Raw genomic sequence first — 7,347 nt, forward strand, 5'->3', positions numbered from 1 at the left:
TATATATATATATATATATATATACATGCAATTCAATTTTTAAGAATTCAGACGGAAAGAAATCGAGAAAGGGTTTCTGGGAAAAGAGTGAAAAATCCTTACGCCTTTTATGAGAAATCCGTCTATCCGATTTCGAATCCGACTGCGGTACTGTGTTCCTAGCAACGTAGGCTACAACTGGATGTAAGTTTTGCTAGGTTTTGACATGCTTTGAAATTATGCTATTGTCAGAATTGAATAGGATTCATATATGATGTTCTTGACATGTTAGACATCGTATAATCGAAACCAGACTGAAGAATAGATACCGTATGGAATTGTTATGATTTTCGAAGTTGATATGATATCAGAATTGAGTTGTTATTGATTATGAGATGTTGGGATTCATATCTGACTGATATGGTAGTACTGGATATATTGAAATTATGACGTTATGTTGTTGAAACAGAATTTGGTAGAATTCTGATTATATCCAGTATTGTTTGGTTGGTGTATTGATATCATACCCTCGATATTGTCATGTCAGATTGAGTATTGACAGGCTTGAGGTTCGAGACTTCGACAGAGTCAGAGTATCAGAAAGAAAGGTATAAATTAATGTTGAGTTGGGATTGCACAACTCGAGTGTGGTTTGACTCGAGTCTCCCTAAATCACATACTTAGTTTATTACATTGATTTTTGTAATTGTTGAGATTGATGTGTGTAGTTTATTGATTCATAGCTATTGCATGTGTTGACTGCTGATTCGTTTAGTCATTGGTTGATTCGCCTAGTCACCGACTGATTCATCTAGCTATCGGCTGTTTCGCCTAGCTATCGGCTGTTTCGCTTACTTATTGACTGAGTCGTCTAGCTATCGGCTGTTTCGCCTAGCTCTTGGCTGATTCGCTTAAATCTTGACTGAGTCGTCAATTCTGTGGCTGTTTCGCCCAGACATCGGGATCCCTAGGTTAGAGTTGAGTCGAGTCTGAGACGACGCGTTGTTTGAGTTGAGTTTGAGTCTGAGTGTGATTCATTGCTTGATATTGATTTATATTATTTGATGTTGATTATGTTCCTGATGATGGTACATGTTTAGAATAAGAGTTATTCTTGATATTGCTTCATGTTCTGATTTGATACATGTTATGCTTATTGCTTATGCTTTTATATATGTTTTTATATGATTGCACGTTTACATTGTTTATACTGGGATATTTATATCTCACCGGAGTTATCCGGCTGTTGTCTTGTTTGTATGTGTGCATGACAACAGGTGGGACAGGTTCAGGGTCAAGAAGAGGATGAGAGAAGACAGATAGCGTGGTGATTCCGGACTTGATTTAGAGATAGGGTTAGACACTTGATATTAGCTGTTAAACCCTAGTTGAATAAATGTAAGTTGTACAAGACTTGTACTTTTATACTGAGATGTATATTCATGTTTAATATGTAATTTGAGTAAATTACATTACGTTTCTGCTTTGTATTTTAAAAGAAAAATTTTAGACCCTGTTTTATAATTGATTAATTAGTCCCAATGATGATTAAGAACTTGATTAGCGTCCGGGTCCCCACATTTGACATCGTGTTTTGCTTTCCTATATATTGTTTTTAATGTGGCTCTTTGTTTTATGAAGTATTTGATTCTCTCAACGCATTGAGAAAATTGGTTTTTTGATTAAAATCACTAGTAATAGCTTTTGTGTAAACTCATTGGTTTTCTAGTGATTATTTTTTCCCTAAGACAGCGTGCAAGTATTTATATTTGTGCAAAATTTATTTTGTTTCATCGTATTTACTTAAAGTTAATTTGTGTTACAAACTTATATATTTTGTTGCATGTTATCTGAAATGTTGTATCATGTCACATAACACTTAATTCTGATAAATACAAACTTACGATCACATATGATTTTACTCGTTTTACTCTCAAACAAAATATACCGCATACCTAAAAGGGACTATTGTTACATTTTATGTGGAGAATTAGGGCGAAATTGACTCTTGCGAAAAAGACCCTCGGAAAAATGAACATACTTAATCACGCACAATTATACTATATTTTGACCTTTTATAAAAGAGAAAAATCAATTATGTTCACTACAAGAAAAATGATTTTCCGCAGCACGTCATCAACAGCGTGCATTAAAAGCACACTGCGAATACTACTTTTCACGACGTGCACCCATATGTGCGCTGTTAATAGTGTTGCACTTGATACTATTAACGGCGTGCATTAAAAGCACGCTGCGGGTATTACTATCGAAGGCGTGCATTCAAAGCACGCTGCGGATACTAACTTCATACTATTAACGGGGTGTATTAAAAGAACGCTGCGGATATTACTATCCGCAGCGTGCATTAAAAGCACGCTGCGGATATTACTATGGACGGCGTGCATTCAAAGCACGCTGCTGATACTAACTTGATACTATTAACGGCATGCATTAAAAGCACGCTGCAGATATTACTATTGACGGCGTGCATTAAAAGCACGCTGCGGATAGTAAATCATTTTTTTTCAAAAAAATCGTGTTCAGACATTAACGGTGTACATTAATCGCACGCCGTCAATAATATTATTGAGGGTCATCTTACAAGCTTTATCTACTAGACTTGTTTTATTCGCCCAAGCACAATGTATTGAGGGTCATCTTACAAGCTATCTAGTTGAGTTAATAACTGTTAGAACATAGTTCATTTTGACAGATTCTCAATACTTCAGGCATATGCAGTAATGTTGTTCATTTCATTAACCATTTTAAATCTTCGACAACGAATACGTCTATTATAGATTTTTATTATACATTTCTCATTGCGACATCTCCTTTGATCGATTCGACATTGTAGAACATATGCAAACAAGAAATCATTGCAGGTTTTGGTATCTCAAAAGGGGAATGTATCGATTATAATGTTTCTGTTGGTTTGCTGGATTAGTAATATAATATCTTTTTCTTAAAAAAAATTACCATAAACTATATTGTTATAATAATTATCAAAGGATTGAGTTTATAATTATCCCCACTAATATTGATTATTTATAATTGCCTACATTAAATTTTAATCCAATGATCTCTTTTTAACTTTGAAAGCAAAATTACACTAAATTTAATTTTATAAAAAAAATTAAAAAAAAACTCTGCATGCGATTTTAAATTTTATATATGTAATATTTTGAAAAGCTTATTTAAACCACTTCCATCAAATTATCTGTATGTATGAATTTTTATCTTATAGTTTGAAAGAAGTTCATTCTGATTAATAAAATTATTTGATATAACTTTTCAGGAGTCCGTGAATTTCATTCATACACTGTTTTTATTAATTATTTTCATTGCTTAATTTAAATTCATTATACTTAACAATTCCAACATACTATATAAAAATTGCACACAATATAAATATTCATTTATTGAAATTGCAACTTAGAATAATTTTTCAACTTTTAGCTAAAATAATTACATCTCAATTTCATCGTAATTAATAAAAACAGTTCTAAATTTTTTTTCCTACTATTACTTAGTATTAACTCACAAATTCATCGATAGTGCATTCCGTTCTATTTTATTTTCGGCATTAAACCAATATTGTAGTAATAGAACCACGAAAAGTGATTCTCTTCTCACCAAATATTATATCTATGATTTTCAATTACTCGTCCGTATGTTGAGAAAGCAGAATCAGATGCTATACTTGATCACTGAATTGCAAATATGTTTCTGGCAATTGATGATAAGATTACATATTATTTTGAATTTTATTTATATCATTGTAAAACATCGAAATTATCTCTCGTTTGAAAATTCTGATTCAAATAGAATTGTAGTTCATTTCTTGAGCTTATGAACATTATTTTTACTTTACATTTTTTGTATCCTAAAGTATGTTGAAAGTTAATTTCGGATGATTTCTCTGCTGAACTTTCTTCCAAATTTAGCTCATTCTCCTCAATACAATACAATTGAAATATTTTTTGAATGAATTGCATCGCAGACGTCCTCTGATCATTAACACTCTTCTCCAGAAATTTACCATAATATTCAAAAAAAAATTATGTCGACCCCACTGACTTTGATTTGGGTCAAGTAAAGTTGCTAGACAATACATATGTATGATTACTTCCCAATATTTTAAAAATTCCTCTTTTATGTTTAGTACATTTTGTGACAAAACTTTATCTTCTTTATATTCAACAAATTTATACAAACATATTAAAAATAAAGCAAAAACTTGTGTGAGACGGTCTTACGGGTCGTATTTGTGAAACAGATCTCTTATTTGGGTCACTCATGAAAAAATATTACTTTTTATGCTAAGAGTATTACTTTTTATTGTGAATATGGATAGGATTAACCCGTCTCACAGATTATGATCAATAAGACGGTCTGACATGAAACTTACTCTAAAAATAAAATGAATGAAAAGGAGAGTGGTTAATGAATGTCTGAGAATCAATAAAACGACACCAAGTATCAAATGGTAATTAATTAGGAGTACTTTGTATTCTTCATCATTAATATAATTTTACTGGGAGGTAGTTAATATATGTGTAGATCATTAATTTTTAAAGCTGATATAATATATTAATAATTCATTTTTATATAAATAAAATTTCTACAATTCAAGAATCACTATATAGATTAACAGCGTTAGATCATCTAAATTTTATTGATTGAAAGAGGTGGTAATTGATCGATGATTTATTAACTCCTCAAGAAATTGTAAAAACTCGTACTATTTTTCTTCCCCCAAAAAAAAAAAAACTCCCACAGTTCTAATTATTAAATTAATTAAATGCAAACTGATCTGTCAAAAAATTATAAAAATGGGAAAAAAAATATATAGACCTGATATATGAAAAATAACATAAGTTTAAAATTTTAATATAATAAAAAAGATTATAATCACATCTAAAAGAATCTAAGCAATACGTTTTTTATATTAAATATATATATATTCATAATATAAAAAAATACAACACTAGTAAAATTATCTATTTTTTCTATTATATGATTTATTTTATTAAAATTAAATATTAGTAAGGAATAATTTAATATATATACATATTTTTGTGTGTGTGTGTGTGTGTGTGCATGTGCATTTGATGACATGTTCATGTTAAGTTTAACAAAACTGACTCATTGATGATCCAATCCAGTAAAACATGGGCTGGGCTGGGCTGGGTCAGGTCCAAATCACGATAGAAATTGATCATATCAACATGGGCTGGGCCAGGTCCAAATCACGATGCAAATGATTCGATAACAGTACCAACTTTTTCGTAACTCTAGTTTTCATGTCAATCCCCTAATTCTAGCTCCATAATTTCTGGTGCCCGTGTGCGTGATTAAATCAAGGGGAGACGACCTATATTGTACGGATACGAGCCCCCACTCGCGGCGGCGCACGTCCCTACCGTAGGCTGTCGGATCGATGGAGTTAGCACAGGCATGGAAAGACTGTGTGACAGGCTAAGGTGGTAGGCTCCTGATATACAGCTAGCTAATTCTGACTTCAGGAATTTGACATGAAAATACACAAATATATTATATATATATATATATATATATATATATAAAATTACTTTTCAACTTAATTTCATGTCATTTAATTTTTCTGCTCAAATATATTTTTCTTTGAAATTTACGTGTCATTACATCTAGTCTCAAAGCACGTTTTTATTGTAGCAGGTGTTTTGTGAGACGGTCTCACTAATCTTTATCTGTGAGATGGATCAACACTACTGATATTCATAATAAAAAATAATAATGTTAGCATAAACAGTAATATTTTTTCATTGATGACTCAAATAAGAGATCATTCTCACGAAATACGACCCGTGAGATCGTCTCACACAAGTTTTTGCTTTTTATTATTTGCGCGATCGATTATATTGATATGAGTTATTTAAACTAAGATATTTTCTCACATGTCATATATTAAAATTAAGATCTAAGATATCATCTTTAATCATATTTATCTAACTTTTCAACGATCGACTCTTCATTTTATCATTTTTATTAACCAGGCAATATAAGATTACCCGCTCATTACGAAATCAATTAAATGTAAGTCTCTATTGTTATTTAATTTTTGAGAATGATAGATGGTACACTTGATAATTAACCAAGTCACTCTCTTTAACAATTTTAGGGATTATTTCACCCTATCCCTGCAGGCAGTGACTGCAGGGGTACATCCAAGGGTCAGAAAATTTTTTTTTTTAAATTTTTTTATTCCCCATTATATGAATCTCAACCCTTGATCCTGAGTGTGGGCACTGCCCCCACACCCAGGATCGAACCTTCCCAATTTTAGTGTGAAACGGTGCAGTCTGATTTGGACTACCTCCTCATTTATGGGATAATGGTCCAGTCCAGCTATCTATACCACCACAACTACAATTAATTAGGATTTTAATTCAATCCTCAGATTTATCATTTGAATTCTCATGTCAATATCCACATTTACATCACACAATTCTAATAAAAATCGAGTCTTATGTAGCTGCCAACTTTGAATTCCAGATATCAGTAACGTGTTGTGTTAGATGATAAGGTTTGATTCGAGAATTAATCCGATACATGTTTTTGAAATTCACGTAACATAAATTCATCCAAACAATCAAGTTGATTCGAAACTCATGACTTCGAATCTCTCTGTCCGAACCAAGCACGTCTTGAGCAAAAGGAAGAGCGGATAAGTATAAAAACTCAATGAGTTATAATTGAATTATGAGTTTTATATAATTTTTATGCGCGACTTGTGTAATTAATAAGCCGATAATATAAAGAAATAAAATAAATTGTTAATAGAGCTTGAATGTGAGAACCATTGAATGATGAAATTCATTGTTTTTGAGATTTCTTTGTTCTTCTATTTTGTAGTTTGTTATTTCGATTTATGGAATTCTTTGATTTTGTAGTTTTTACAATTATAGAGACTACAAGTTTAGTTTTTACAAGAATTATCTTCGATCAACAATAACTCAAGATAGATTAAATAGGCTAATTATGTTGTCGATTGAGAAATAAATAGTCTGACAAGCACGTATTTGATTAATATTTTCTCCTCTAAAACAACTAGATAAGTAGAATTTATATAGTTATTTTACATATTTATTGAGTTCTTATTGATGTAATATATTGATTTTGATATATTTATGTATTTATTAGTATATTTGTTATTTACAAAATTGAATTTTATATTTATTACTGCAACAAGAGGGTCCGTTTTTTCAATTTTCGTTTCAAGACTTATTCAACACAGATACGATTCTGGTAATAACCAACTGGCTGTCGGTCTTCCACCAAAATTTTATTTGATTTTCATAAAATTTAAATGATTTAGCTAAGGAATTT

Source organism: Primulina eburnea, chromosome 4, assembly GCF_022965805.1.
Source record: "Primulina eburnea isolate SZY01 chromosome 4, ASM2296580v1, whole genome shotgun sequence".
Lineage (NCBI taxonomy): Eukaryota > Viridiplantae > Streptophyta > Magnoliopsida > Lamiales > Gesneriaceae > Primulina > Primulina eburnea.